Consider the following 15,861-nt stretch of genomic DNA (forward strand, 5'->3'; position numbering starts at 1 on the left):
GTACCAAGACTACAGTACAAAGTCTAATTGAGGTCTAAGTACCAAGACTACAGTACAAAGTCTAATTGAGGTCTAAGTACCAAGACTACAGTACTAAGTCTAATTGAGGTCTAAGTACCAAGACTACAGTACTAAGTCTAAACGAGGTCTAAGTACCAAGACTACAGTACAAAGTCTAATTGAGGTCTAAGTACCAAGACTACAGTACAAAGTCTAAATGAGTTCAAAGAACCAAGACTACAGTACAAAGTCTAATAAAGGTCTAAGTACCAGGACTACAGTACTAAGTCCAAACGAGGTCTAAGTACCAAGACTACAGTACTAAGTCTAAACGAGGTCTAAGTACCAAGACTACAGTACAAAGTCTAAATGAGTTCAAAGACCCAAGACTACAGTACAAAGTCTAATTTAGGTCTAAGTACCAAGACTACAGTACAAAGTCTAATTGAGGTCTAAGTACCAAGACTACAGTACTAAATCTAATTGAGGTCTAAGTACCAAGACTACAGTACTAAGTCTAAATGAGGTCTAAGTACCAAGACTACAGTACAAAGTCTAATTGAGGTCTAAGTACCAAGACTACAGTACTAAATCTAATTGAGGTCTAAGTACCAAGACTACAGTACAAAGTCTAATTGAGGTCTAAGTACCAAGACTACAGTACTAAGTCTAATCGAGGTCTAAATACCAAGACTACAGTACTAAGTCTAATTGAGGTCTAAGTACCAAGACTACAGTACTAAGTCTAATCGAGGTCTAAGTACCAAGACTACAGTACAAAGTCTAATCGAGGTCTAAGTACCAAGACTACAGTACTAAGTCTAATCGAGGTCTAAGTACCAAGACTACAGTACTAAGTCTAATCGAGGTCTAAGTACCAAGACTACAGTACTAAATCTAATTGAGGTCTAAGTACCAAGACTACAGTACTAAGTCTAATTGAGGTCTAAGTACCAAGACTACAGTACTAAGTCTAATTGAGGTCTAAGTACCAAGACTACAGTACTAAGTCTAATCGAGGTCTAAGTACCAAGACTACAGTACTAAGTCCAACAGACGTCTAAGTACCAAGACTACAGTACTAAGTCTAAACGAGGTCTAAGTACCAAGACTACAGTGCTAAGTCTAAACGAGATCTAAGTACCAAGACTACAGTACTAAGTCTAATTGAGGTCTAAGTACCAAGACTACAGTACTAAGTCTAATTGAGGTCTAAGTACCAAGACTACAGTATAAAGTCTAATTGAGGTCTAAGTACCAAGACTACAGTACTAAGTCTAATCGAGGACTAAGTACCAAGACTACAGTACTAAATCTAATTGAGGTATAAGTACCAAGACTACAGTACTAAGTCTAAGCGAGGTCTAAGTACCAAGACTACAGTACTAAGTCTAATTGAGGTCTAAGTACCAAGACTACAGTACTAAGTCTAATCGAGGACTAAGTACCAAGACTACAGTACTAAATCTAATTGAGGTATAAGTACCAAGACTACAGTACTAAGTCTAAGCGAGGTCTAAGTACCAAGACTACAGTACTAAGTCTAATTGAGGTCTAAGTACCAAGACTACAGTACTAAGTCTAATCAAGGACTAAGTACCAAGACTACAGTACTAAATCTAATTGAGGTATAAGTACCAAGACTACAGTACTAAGTCTAATCGAGGTCTAAGTACCAAGACTACAGTACTAAGTCTAATCGAGGTCTAAGTACCAAGACTACAGTACTAAGTCTAATTGAGGTCTAAGTACCAAGACTACAGTACTAAGTCTAATTGAGGTCTAAGTACCAAGACTACAGTACTAAGTCTAATCGAGGACTAAGTACCAAGACTACAGTACTAAATCTAATTGAGGTATAAGTACCAAGACTACAGTACTAAGTCTAATCGAGGTCTAAGTACCAAGACTACAGTACTAAGTCTAATCGAGGTCTAAGTACCAAGACTACAGTACTAAATCTAATTGAGGTCTTAGTACCAAGACTACAGTACTAAGTCTAATTGAGGTCTAAGTACCAAGACTACAGTACTAAGTCTAAACGAGGTCTAAGTACCAAGACTACAGTACTAAGTCTAATTGAGGTCTAAGTACCAAGACTACAGTACTAAGTCTAATTGAGGTCTAAGTACCAAGACTACAGTGCAAAGTCTAATTTAGGTCTAAGTACCAAGACTACAGTACTAAGTCCAACAGAGGTCTAAGTACCAAGACCACAGTACTAAGTCCAAACGAGGTCTAAGTACCAAGACCACAGTACTAAGTCCAAACGAGGTCTAAGTACCAAGACTACAGTACAAAGTCTAATCGAGGTCTAAGTACCAAGACTACAGTACTAAGTCTAAATGAGGTCTAAGTACCAAGACTACAGTACTAAGTCTAATTGAGGTCTAAGTACCAAGACTACAGTACTAAGTCCAACAGAGGTCTAAGTACCAAGACTACAGTACAAAGTCTAATTGAGGTCTAAGTGCCAAGACTACAGTACTAAGTCTAATCGAGGTCTAAGTACCAAGACTACAGTACAAAGTCTAATCGAGGTCTAAGTACCAAGACTACAGTACTAAGTCCAACAGAGGTCTAAGTACCAAGACTACAGTACAAAGTCTAATTGAGGTCTAAGTACCAAGACTACAGTACTAAGTCCAACAGAGGTCTAAGTACCAAGACTACAGTACAAAGTCTAATTGAGGTCTAAGTACCAAGACTACAGTACTAAGTCTAATCGAGGTCTAAGTACCAAGACTACAGTACTAAGTCTAATTAAACTACGCATGCTCCAACTATATAAAAAAAAGACAATCCATCCATTTTTGCTACCGCTTGTCCCTTTTGGAGAGCAATCAGACTTTAATTAGTGACACATTTCACTCCAATTAAGGGCGGCCTGTCATCACCTGACTGTCATCACGTGACCACGGGTACTTCCTCCTTCGACACACACTCACACGTGCACACGCACACACACGTCATCGCTCTCTCTCTCTTTAGCTCGGTCGCGCGCACGCACGCGCACGCCGCGCGACGCTCCCCGACATTCCTCCACAGGCGCGCACACACGCGCGCACCCCGGCGGAGCATGACCGGACGCGCGTGGACGCTTCCCGCGGACGCTTCCCGCGGACGAAGAACGGCGCTCGCCGGGAAGGAGACGGCAACGTGCGGCAACATGACCGCGCGCGCCCCCACAAAAAGTGTCCGCTGAGGCGGCCAGTGTGCTTCTCTGCTCCCGGCGCGGCAACATGGTCCGGGCGGAAGCTTGAAGACGCGGCAAAGAAGCTTCCAGACCACCGGCGCTCATTCCGAGGACCGCGCGGAGCAGCAGCGGGGACATGATCAGGATCTTCCCGGACTTCAGCGTCCAGGTGACGGCCGCCGGAGGAGGAGGCGGAGGCGGCGGCGGCGGCGGCGGGGGGATGGTGTCTTCTGCCCCGGGCTGCCGGATGCCAGCACCGGGGGTCACCAACGGACCCCCGCAGAGCGTGCAGGGACTTCCGGGCTACCAGCAAAGGTAGGAAGCACCTGTGGCTGCGGGCGGAAGTCAAAAGTCAACAACACTTTTTTACTGCATTTCTTCAACATTTCCACATCCTGTCACGCCGCGTGCGGCCGGAAGTAGTTGGCCCCATAAATAGTATCCGTTATTCGGCAAATAATTATTTTGCAAAACAAGGTTAAAAGTCAAAGGGGGTTTTGTGGGAGTTTAACAAAATAAAATACCAAAAGGTGTAAAGGTCAAAGGTGGCTTTTGTGAAAATTCAACAAAATAAAATGCAGAAATATTTAAAAGTCAAAGGGGATTATGTGGGAATTCAACAAAATAAAATGCCAACGGGTGTAAAGGTCAAAGGTGATTTGAGGGAATTCAACAAAATAAAATAACAGAAAGTTAAAATGTCAAATGGGATTTTTGGGGAATTCAACAAAATAAAATGCCAACAGGTGTAAAGGTCAAAGGTGACTTTGAGGGAATTCAACAAAATAAAATGCAGAAATATTTAAAGGTCGAAGGTGATTTTGTGGGAATTCAACAAAATAAAATGCAGAAATATTTAAAGGTCGAAGGTGATTTTGTGGGAATTCAACAAAATAAAATAAAATAAAGTTTAAAAGTCAAAGAGGATTATGTCAGAATTCAACAAAATAAAATGCCAACAGGTGTAAAGGTCAAAGGTGACTTTGAGGGAATTCAACAAAATAAAATAACAGAAAGTTAAAATGTCAAATGGGATTTTTGGGGAATTCAACAAAATAAAATGCCAACAGGTGTAAAGGTCAAAGGTGATTTTGTGGGAATTCAACAAAATAAAATGCAGAAATATTTAAAGGTCGAAGGTGATTTTGTGGGAATTCAACAAAATAAAATTAAAACAAGTTTAAAAGTCAAAGAGGATTATGTGGGAATTCAACAAAATAAAATACCAACAGGTGTAAAGGTCAAAGGTGATTTGAGGGAATTCAACAAAATAAAATAACAGAAAGTTAAAATGTCAAATGGGATTTTTGGGGAATTCAACAAAATAAAATGCCAACAGGTGTAAAGGTCAAAGGTGATTTTGTGGGAATTCAACAAAATAAAATGCAGAAATATTTAAAGGTCGAAGGTGATTTTGTGGGAATTCAACAAAATAAAATGCAGAAATATTTAAAGGTCGAAGGTGATTTTGTGGGAATTCAACAAAATAAAATAAAATAAAGTTTAAAAGTCAAAGAGGATTATGTCAGAATTCAACAAAATAAAATGCCAACAGGTGTAAAGGTCAAAGGTGATTTTGTGGGAATTCAACAAAATAAAATGCAGAAATATTTAAAGGTCGAAGGTGATTTTGTGGGAATTCAACAAAATAAAATTAAAACAAGTTTAAAAGTCAAAGAGGATTATGTGGGAATTCAACAAAATAAAATACCAACAGGTGTAAAGGTCAAAGGTGATTTGAGGGAATTCAACAAAATAAAATAACAGAAAGTTAAAATGTCAAATGGGATTTTTGGGGAATTCAACAAAATAAAATGCCAACAGGTGTAAAGGTCAAAGGTGATTTTGTGGGAATTCAACAAAATAAAATGCAGAAATATTTAAAGGTCGAAGGTGATTTTGTGGGAATTCAACAAAATAAAATGCAGAAATATTTAAAGGTCGAAGGTGATTTTGTGGGAATTCAACAAAATAAAATTAAAACAAGTTTAAAAGTCAAAGAGGATTATGTGGGAATTCAACAAAATAAAATACCAACAGGTGTAAAGGTCAAAGGTGATTTGAGGGAATTCAACAAAATAAAATAACAGAAAGTTAAAATGTCAAATGGGATTTTTGGGGAATTCAACAAAATAAAATACCAACAGGTGTAAAGTTCAAAGGTGATTTTGTGGGAATCCAACAAAATAAAATAATGGAAAGTTTAAAGTTGAAAGCTGATTTTGCAGGAATTCAACAAAATAAAATAAAAAAATGTTTTAAAGGTCAAAGGTGATTTTGCGAGAATTCAACCAAATAAAATAAAAACGTATTCTAAAGTTCAAAGCTGAGTTTGTGAAAATTCATCAAAATAAAATACCAAAAGGTTTAAGGTCAAAGGTAATTTTAGGAAAATTCAACAAAAAAAAAAGGTTGTAAAGTTCAATGGGGATTTTGTGGAAATTCAACAAAAATAAAATACCTTAAAGTTTAAAGTTCAAAGCTGATTTTGCAGGAATTTGAAAAAAGAAAAACAATATTTTAAACTTCAATGGTGATTTTTGTGCCAGAATTCAACAAAATAAAATAAAAACACGTCAAAGTTCGAAGGTGATTTTTGTGAAAATCCAACAAAAACAAGTTAAAAGTTGAAAAGTGATTTTGTTGGAATTTAGCAGGTGTTTGCTTCCTTTCCTTGCTTCCTTTCCTTGCTTCCTTGTCTCCTTCACTCTCAGGGTGAATAATTTGCTTCCTTGTCCGCTCAGCAGGCTTGTTTTTTTTCTCTAATCATCACAAGCTGCGGGGTGCCCCCCCCCCCCCCCCCACACACACAGACACACACACACACTCAGACACACACACAGACACACACACACACACACACACACACACACACTCGGGTACAACCTGCGCGTCACCCGTCCTCCATCTTGATTTAAACATGGCCGTCTTTTACCCGTCTTCGTCATCCTGTCTGAGACCCCTGAGGGCCCTCAGAGACCCCCCCCCCCCCCCCCCCCGACCTGGGCATAGACTGCCAGCTTTACAGTTTTGATGACTTACCCCCCCCCCCCCCCCCCCCCCCAGCACACAGCTGGGAACCCCCTTGAGAAGCAACGTCCACTACAGTGGACGTCAGTGTTTTTTAACCCTATATTAATTATCTTCACAATCGTACAAGAAGGAAGAAATTAAAACGTCCACTACAGTGGACTAAACTGTTTTTTAACCCTATATTAATTATCTTCACAATCGTACAAGTAGGAAGACATTAAAACGTCCACTACAGTGGACTTTTACTGTTTTTTTAACCCTATATTAATTATCTTCACATTTGTACAAGTAGGAAGACATTAAAATGTCCACTACAGTGGACTTTTACTGTTTTTTTAACCCTATATTAATTATCTTCACAATCGTACAAGTAGGAAGACATTAAAACGTCCACTACAGTGGACATAGTGTTTTTTTTTAACCCTATATTAATTATCTTCACAATCGTACAAGTAGGAAGACATTAAAACGTCCACTACAGTGGACTAAACTGTTTTTTAACCCTATATTAATTATCTTCACAATCGTACAAGTAGGAAGTCATTAAAACGTCCACTACAGTGGACTTGACTGTTTTTTAACCCTATATTAATTATCTTCACAATCGTACAAGTAGGAAGAAATTAAAACGTCCACTACAGTGGACTAAACTGTTTTTTAACCCTATATTAATTATCTTCACAATCGTACAAGTAGGAAGTCATTAAAACGTCCACTACAGTGGACTTGACTGTTTTTTTAACCCTATATTAATTATCTTCACATTTGTACAAGTAGGAAGACATTAAAATGTCCACTACAGTGGACTTTTACTGTTTTTTTAACCCTATATTAATTATCTTCCCAATCGTACAAGAAGGAAGAAATTAAAACGTCCACTACAGTGGACTAAACTGTTTTTTAACCCTATATTAATTATCTTCACAATCGTACAAGTAGGAAGACATTAAAACGTCCACTACAGTGGACATAGTGTTTTTTTTTAACCCTATATTAATTATCTTCACATTTGTACAAGTAGGAAGACATTAAAATGTCCACTACAGTGGACTTTTACTGTTTTTTTAACCCTATATTAATTATCTTCACAATCGTACAAGTAGGAAGTCATTAAAACGTCCACTACAGTGGACATAGTGTTTTTTTTTAACCCTATATTAATTATCTTCACATTTGTACAAGTAGGAAGACATTAAAATGTCCACTACAGTGGACTTTTACTGTTTTTTTAACCCTATATTAATTATCTTCACAATCGTACAAGTAGGAAGTCATTAAAACGTCCACTACAGTGGACTTGACTGTTTTTTTAACCCTATATTAATTATCTTCCCAATCGTACAAGAAGGAAGAAATTAAAACGTCCACTACAGTGGACTAAACTGTTTTTTAACCCTATATTAATTATCTTCACAATCGTACAAGTAGGAAGACATTAAAACGTCCACTACAGTGGACATAGTGTTTTTTTTTAAGCCTATATTAATTATCTTCACATTTGTACAAGTAGGAAGACATTAAAATGTCCACTACAGTGGACTTTTACTGTTTTTTTAACCCTATATTAATTATCTTCACAATCGTACAAGTAGGAAGTCATTAAAACGTCCACTACAGTGGACTTGACTGTTTTTTTAACCCTATATTAATTATCTTCACAATCGTACAAGTAGGAAGTCATTAAAACGTCCACTACAGTGGACTTGACTGTTTTTTTAACCCTATATTAATTATCTTCACAATCGTACAAGTAGGAAGACATTAAAACGTCCACTACAGTGGACATAGTGTTTTTTTTTAACCCTATATTAATTATTTTCACATTTGTACAAGTAGGAAGACATTAAAACGTCCACTACAGTGGACTTTTACTGTTTTTTTAACCCTATATTAATTATCTTCACAATCGTACAAGTAGGAAGTCATTAAAACGTCCACTACAGTGGACTTGACTGTTTTTTTAACCCTATATTAATTATCTTCACAATCGTACAAATAGGAAAAAATTGAAACGTCCACTACAGTGGACATAGTGTTTTTTAAAATTATATTAAGTATCTTCACAATCGTACAAGTAGGAAGACATTAAAACGTCCACTACAGTGGACTTTAGTGTTTTTTTTTTACCCTATATTAATTATCTTCACAATCGTACAAGTAGGAAGAAATGAAAATGTCCACTACAGTGGACGTCAGTGTTTTTTAACCCTATATTAATTATCTTCACAATTGTACCAGTAGGAATAAATTACATCGTCAACTACAGTGGACTTTTCTTTTTTTTTAACCTTTTATTAATTATCTTCACATTTGTACAAGTAGGAAGACATTAAAACGTCCACTACAGTGGACTTTTACTGTTTTTTTAATCCTATTTAAATTATCCTCACAATCATACAAGTAGGAATAAAATAAAACGCCCACTACAGTGGACATAGTGTTTTTAATACCCTATATTAATTATCTTCACAATCGTACAAGAAGGAAGAAATTAAAACGTCCACTACAGTGGACTAAACAGTTTTTTAACCCTATATTAATTATCTTCACAATCGTACAAGTAGGAAGACATTAAAACGTCCACTACAGTGGACTTTAGTGTTTTTTAACACTGTATTAACTATCTTCACAATCGTACAAGTAGGAAGAAATTAAAACGTCCACTACAGTGGACTTGACTGTTTTTTTAACCCTATATTAATTATCTTCCCAATCGTACAAGAAGGAAGAAATTAAAACGTCCACTACAGTGGACTTCACTGTTTTTTAACCCTATATTAATTATCTTCACAATCGTACAAGTAGGAAGTCATTAAAACGTCCACTACAGTGGACTTGACTGTTTTTTTAACCCTATATTAATTATCTTCACATTTGTACAAGTAGGAAGACATTAAAATGTCCACTACAGTGGACTTTTACTGTTTTTTTAACCCTATATTAATTATCTTCCCAATCGTACAAGAAGGAAGAAATTAAAACGTCCACTACAGTGGACTAAACTGTTTTTTAACCCTATATTAATTATCTTCACAATCGTACAAGTAGGAAGACATTAAAACGTCCACTACAGTGGACATAGTGTTTTTTTTTAACCCTATATTAATTATCTTCACATTTGTACAAGTAGGAAGACATTAAAATGTCCACTACAGTGGACTTTTACTGTTTTTTTAACCCTATATTAATTATCTTCACAATCGTATAAGTAGGAAGTCATTAAAACGTCCACTACAGTGGACTTGACTGTTTTTTTAACCCTATATTAATTATCTTCCCAATCGTACAAGAAGGAAGAAATTAAAACGTCCACTACAGTGGACTAAACTGTTTTTTAACCCTATATTAATTATCTTCACAATCGTACAAGTAGGAAGACATTAAAACGTCCACTACAGTGGACATAGTGTTTTTTTTTAAGCCTATATTAATTATCTTCACATTTGTACAAGTAGGAAGACATTAAAATGTCCACTACAGTGGACTTTTACTGTTTTTTTAACCCTATATTAATTATCTTCACAATCGTACAAGTAGGAAGTCATTAAAACGTCCACTACAGTGGACTTGACTGTTTTTTTAACCCTATATTAATTATCTTCACAATCGTACAAGTAGGAAGTCATTAAAACGTCCACTACAGTGGACTTGACTGTTTTTTTAACCCTATATTAATTATCTTCACAATCGTACAAGTAGGAAGACATTAAAACGTCCACTACAGTGGACATAGTGTTTTTTTTTAACCCTATATTAATTATTTTCACATTTGTACAAGTAGGAAGACATTAAAACGTCCACTACAGTGGACTTTTACTGTTTTTTTAACCCTATATTAATTATCTTCACAATCGTACAAGTAGGAAGTCATTAAAACGTCCACTACAGTGGACTTGACTGTTTTTTTAACCCTATATTAATTATCTTCACAATCGTACAAGAAGGAAGAAATTAAAACGTCCACTACAGTGGACGTCAGTGTTTTTTAACCCTATATTAATTATCTTCACAATTGTACAAATAGGAAAAAATTGAAACGTCCACTACAGTGGACATAGTGTTTTTTAAAATTATATTAAGTATCTTCACAATCGTACAAGTAGGAAGACATTAAAACGTCCACTACAGTGGACTTTAGTGTTTTTTTTTTACCCTATATTAATTATCTTCACAATCGTACAAGTAGGAAGAAATGAAAATGTCCACTACAGTGGACGTCAGTGTTTTTTAACCCTATATTAATTATTTTCACATTTGTACAAGTAGGAAGACATTAAAACGTCCACTACAGTGGACTTTTACTGTTTTTTTAACCCTATATTAATTATCTTCACAATCGTACAAGTAGGAAGTCATTAAAACGTCCACTACAGTGGACTTGACTGTTTTTTTAACCCTATATTAATTATCTTCACAATCGTACAAGAAGGAAGAAATTAAAACGTCCACTACAGTGGACGTCAGTGTTTTTTAACCCTATATTAATTATCTTCACAATCGTACAAATAGGAAAAAATTGAAACGTCCACTACAGTGGACATAGTGTTTTTTAAAATTATATTAAGTATCTTCACAATCGTACAAGTAGGAAGACATTAAAACGTCCACTACAGTGGACTTTAGTGTTTTTTTTTTACCCTATATTAATTATCTTCACAATCGTACAAGTAGGAAGAAATGAAAATGTCCACTACAGTGGACGTCAGTGTTTTTTAACCCTATATTAATTATTTTCACATTTGTACAAGTAGGAAGACATTAAAACGTCCACTACAGTGGACTTTTACTGTTTTTTTAACCCTATATTAATTATCTTCACAATCGTACAAGTAGGAAGTCATTAAAACGTCCACTACAGTGGACTTGACTGTTTTTTTAACCCTATATTAATTATCTTCACAATCGTACAAGAAGGAAGAAATTAAAACGTCCACTACAGTGGACGTCAGTGTTTTTTAACCCTATATTAATTATCTTCACAATCGTACAAATAGGAAAAAATTGAAACGTCCACTACAGTGGACATAGTGTTTTTTAAAATTATATTAAGTATCTTCACAATCGTACAAGTAGGAAGACATTAAAACGTCCACTACAGTGGACTTTAGTGTTTTTTTTTTACCCTATATTAATTATCTTCACAATCGTACAAGTAGGAAGAAATGAAAATGTCCACTACAGTGGACGTCAGTGTTTTTTAACCCTATATTAATTATTTTCACATTTGTACAAGTAGGAAGACATTAAAACGTCCACTACAGTGGACTTTTACTGTTTTTTTAACCCTATATTAATTATCTTCACAATCGTACAAGTAGGAAGTCATTAAAACGTCCACTACAGTGGACTTGACTGTTTTTTTAACCCTATATTAATTATCTTCACAATCGTACAAGAAGGAAGAAATTAAAACGTCCACTACAGTGGACGTCAGTGTTTTTTAACCCTATATTAATTATCTTCACAATCGTACAAATAGGAAAAAATTGAAACGTCCACTACAGTGGACATAGTGTTTTTTAAAATTATATTAAGTATCTTCACAATCGTACAAGTAGGAAGACATTAAAACGTCCACTACAGTGGACTTTAGTGTTTTTTTTTTACCCTATATTAATTATCTTCACAATCGTACAAGTAGGAAGAAATGAAAATGTCCACTACAGTGGACGTCAGTGTTTTTTAACCCTATATTAATTATTTTCACATTTGTACAAGTAGGAAGACATTAAAACGTCCACTACAGTGGACTTTTACTGTTTTTTTAACCCTATATTAATTATCTTCACAATCGTACAAGTAGGAAGTCATTAAAACGTCCACTACAGTGGACTTGACTGTTTTTTTAACCCTATATTAATTATCTTCACAATCGTACAAGAAGGAAGAAATTAAAACGTCCACTACAGTGGACGTCAGTGTTTTTTAACCCTATATTAATTATCTTCACAATCGTACAAATAGGAAAAAATTGAAACGTCCACTACAGTGGACATAGTGTTTTTTAAAATTATATTAAGTATCTTCACAATCGTACAAGTAGGAAGACATTAAAACGTCCACTACAGTGGACTTTAGTGTTTTTTTTTTACCCTATATTAATTATCTTCACAATCGTACAAGTAGGAAGAAATGAAAATGTCCACTACAGTGGACGTCAGTGTTTTTTAACCCTATATTAATTATCTTCACAATTGTACCAGTAGGAATAAATTACATCGTCAACTACAGTGGACTTTTCTTTTTTTTTAACCTTTTATTAATTATCTTCACATTTGTACAAGTAGGAAGACATTAAAACGTCCACTACAGTGGACTTTTACTGTTTTTTTAATCCCATTTAAATTATCCTCACAATCATACAAGTAGGAATAAAATAAAACGCCAACTACAGTGGACATAGTGTTTTTAATACCCTATATTAATTATCTTCACAATCGTACAAGTAGGAAGAAATTAAAACGTCCACTACAGTGGACATAGTGTTTTTTAACCCTATATTAATTATCTTCACAATCGTACAAATAGGAAGTCATTAAAATGTCCACTACAGTGGACTTTAGTGTTTTCTAACCCTATATTAATTATCTTTATAATCGTACAAGAAGGAAGAAATTAAAACGTCCACTACAGTGGACTTCACTGTTTTTTAACCCTATATTAATTATCTTCACAATCGTACAAATAGGAAGTCATTAAAACGTCCACTACAGTGGACTTGACTGTTTTTTTAACCCTATATTAATTATCTTCACAATCGTACAAGTAGGAAGAAATTAAAACGTCCACTACAGTGGACTTTAGTGTTTTTTAACCCTATATTAATTATCTTCACAATCGTACAAGTAGGAAGTCATTAAAACGTCCACTACAGTGGACTTGACTGTTTTTTTTTACCCTATATTAATTATCTTCACAATCGTACAAGAAGGAAGAAATTAAAACGTCCACTACAGTGGACTTCACTGTTTTTTAACCCTATATTAATTATCTTCACAATCGTACAAGTAGGAAGACATTAAAACGTCCACTACAGTGGACTTGACTGTTTTTTTAACCGTATATTAATTATCTTCACAATCGTACAAGTAGGAAGAAATTAAAACGTCCACTACAGTGGACTTTAGTGTTTTTTAACACTGTATTAACTATCTTCACAATCGTACAAGTAGGAAGTCATTAAAACGTCCACTACAGTGGACTTGACTGTTTTTTTAACCGTATATTAATTATCTTCACAATCGTACAAGTAGGAAGAAATTAAAACGTCCACTACAGTGGACTTTAGTGTTTTTTAACACTGTATTAACTATCTTCACAATCGTACAAGTAGGAAGAAATTAAAACGTCCACTACAGTGGACTTGACTGTTTTTTTAACCCTATATTAATTATCTTCACAATCGTACAAGTAGGAAGTCATTAAAACGTCCACTACAGTGGACTTCACTGTTTTTTTAACCCTATATTAATTATCTTCACAATCGTACAAGTAGGAAGAAATTAAAACGTCCACTACAGTGGACTTTAGTGTTTTTTAACCCTATATTAATTATCTTCACAATCGTACAAATAGGAAGTCATTAAAACGTCCACTACAGTGGACTTCACTGTTTTTTAACCCTATATTAATTATCTTCACAATCGTACAAGTAGGAAGAAATTAAAACGTCCACTACACTGGACTTTAGTGTTTTTTAACCCTATATTAATTATCTTCACAATCGTACAAGTAGGAAGACATTGAAACGTCCACTACAGTGGACATAGTGTTTTTTTTCAACCCTATATTAATTATTTTCACATTCGTACAAGTAGGAAGACATTAAAACGTCCACTACAGTGGACTTTTACTGTTTTTTTTAACCCTATATAAATTATCCTCACAATCGTACAAGTAGGAATAACATAAAACGTCCACTACAGTGGACTCAAGTGTTTTTTAACCCGATATTAATTATCTTCACAATCAAACAAGTAGGAAAAAAATTAAAACGTCCACTACAGTGGACTTTTACTGTTTTTTAACCCTATATTAATTATCCTCACAATCGTACAAGTAGGATTCAATTAAAACGTTCACTACAGTGGACTTTAGTGTTTTTTAAAATTATATTAATTATCTTCACAATCGTACAAGTAGGAAGACATTGAAACGTCCACTACAGTGGACATAGTGTTTTTTTTAACCCTATATTAATTATTTTCACATTCGTACAATTAGGAAGACATTAAAACGTCCACTACAGTGGACTTTTACTGTTTTCTAACCCTATTTAAGTTATCCTCACAATCATACAAGTAGGAATAAAATAAAACGTCCATTACAGTGGACATAGTGTTTTTTAACCCTATATTAATTATTTTCACATTCGTACAAGTAGGAAGACATTAAAATGTCCAGTGCAGTGGACAAAGGTTTTTTTTTAACCCTACAGTAATTATCTTCACAATTGTACAAGTAGGAATAAATTAAAACGTCCACTACAGTGGACTTTAGTGTTTTTTAACCCTATTATCTTCACAGTCGTACAAGTAAGAAGACATTATAACGTCCACTACAGTGGACTTTAGTGTTTTTTTTACCCTATAATAATTGTTTTCATAATCATACAAGTAGGAAGAGATTAAAACGTCCACTACAGTGGACATATTGTCCCTCGAACTTTTCTTTTTCTCACCAAAGACACTCATGTCCACTGCAGTGGACATCTTTATTTCTTTTAAGTTATACGTTTGTGAAGGAGAGTAACTAAGTCCACTGTGCTGGACTTTTGTGAATTACATTTGTATAGCACTTTTCTCTAGAATCCATCCATTTCCTACCGCTTATTCCCTTTGGAGTAGCGGGGGGCGCTGGTGCCTATCTCAGCTACAATCGGGCGGAAGGCGGGGTACGCTTTGGACAAGTCGCCTACTCATTGCAGGAAACTCAACTTGTGTTTGGTAATTTTTTTTACACTGTTGGGCAAATAAATGCTACATTAAATAAAAAAACAAAAGTCCACTACAGTGGACATGTGTTGACTCGGACACGTCCACTACAGTGGACATGTGTTGACTCGGACACGTCCACTACAGTGGACTTTTGTTGACTCGGACAGACACGTCAACTACAGTGGACTTTTGTTGACTCGAACATGTCCACTACAGTGGACATGTGTTGACTCAGACAGACACGCCCACTACAGTGGACATGTGTTGACTCAAACAGACACGTCCACTACAGTGGACATGTGTTGACTCAGACAGACACGTCCACTACAGTGGACATGTGTTGACTCAGACACGTCCACTACAGTGGATATGTGTTGACTCAGACACGTCCACTACAGTGGACATGTGTTGACTCAGACAGACACTTCCACTACAGTGGACATGTGTTGACTCAAACAGACACGTCAACTACAGTAGACTTTTGTTGACTCAAACATGTCCACTACAGTGGACATGTTGACTCAGACAGACATGTCCACTACAGTGGACATGTGTTGACTCAGACAGACACGTCCACTACAGTGGACATGTGTTGACTCGGACACGTCCACTACAGTGGACATGTGTTGACTCAGACAGACACGCCCACTACAGTGGACATGTGTTGACTCAAACAGACACGTCAACTACAGTAGA

The 15,861-nt window shown here is 35.6% G+C and overlaps 1 pseudogene; it reads left to right on the forward strand.

Moving 5' to 3' along the window:
* The first annotated feature begins 3,131 nt into the window (after nucleotides 1–3,131).
* LOC133542612 (neuronal PAS domain-containing protein 3-like) overlaps nucleotides 3,132–15,861 on the forward strand; it is a 232,873-nt pseudogene continuing 220,143 nt past the window's right edge.

The sequence above is a fragment of the Nerophis ophidion genome, linkage group LG24 (assembly GCF_033978795.1).
Source record: "Nerophis ophidion isolate RoL-2023_Sa linkage group LG24, RoL_Noph_v1.0, whole genome shotgun sequence".
Taxonomy (NCBI): domain Eukaryota; kingdom Metazoa; phylum Chordata; class Actinopteri; order Syngnathiformes; family Syngnathidae; genus Nerophis; species Nerophis ophidion.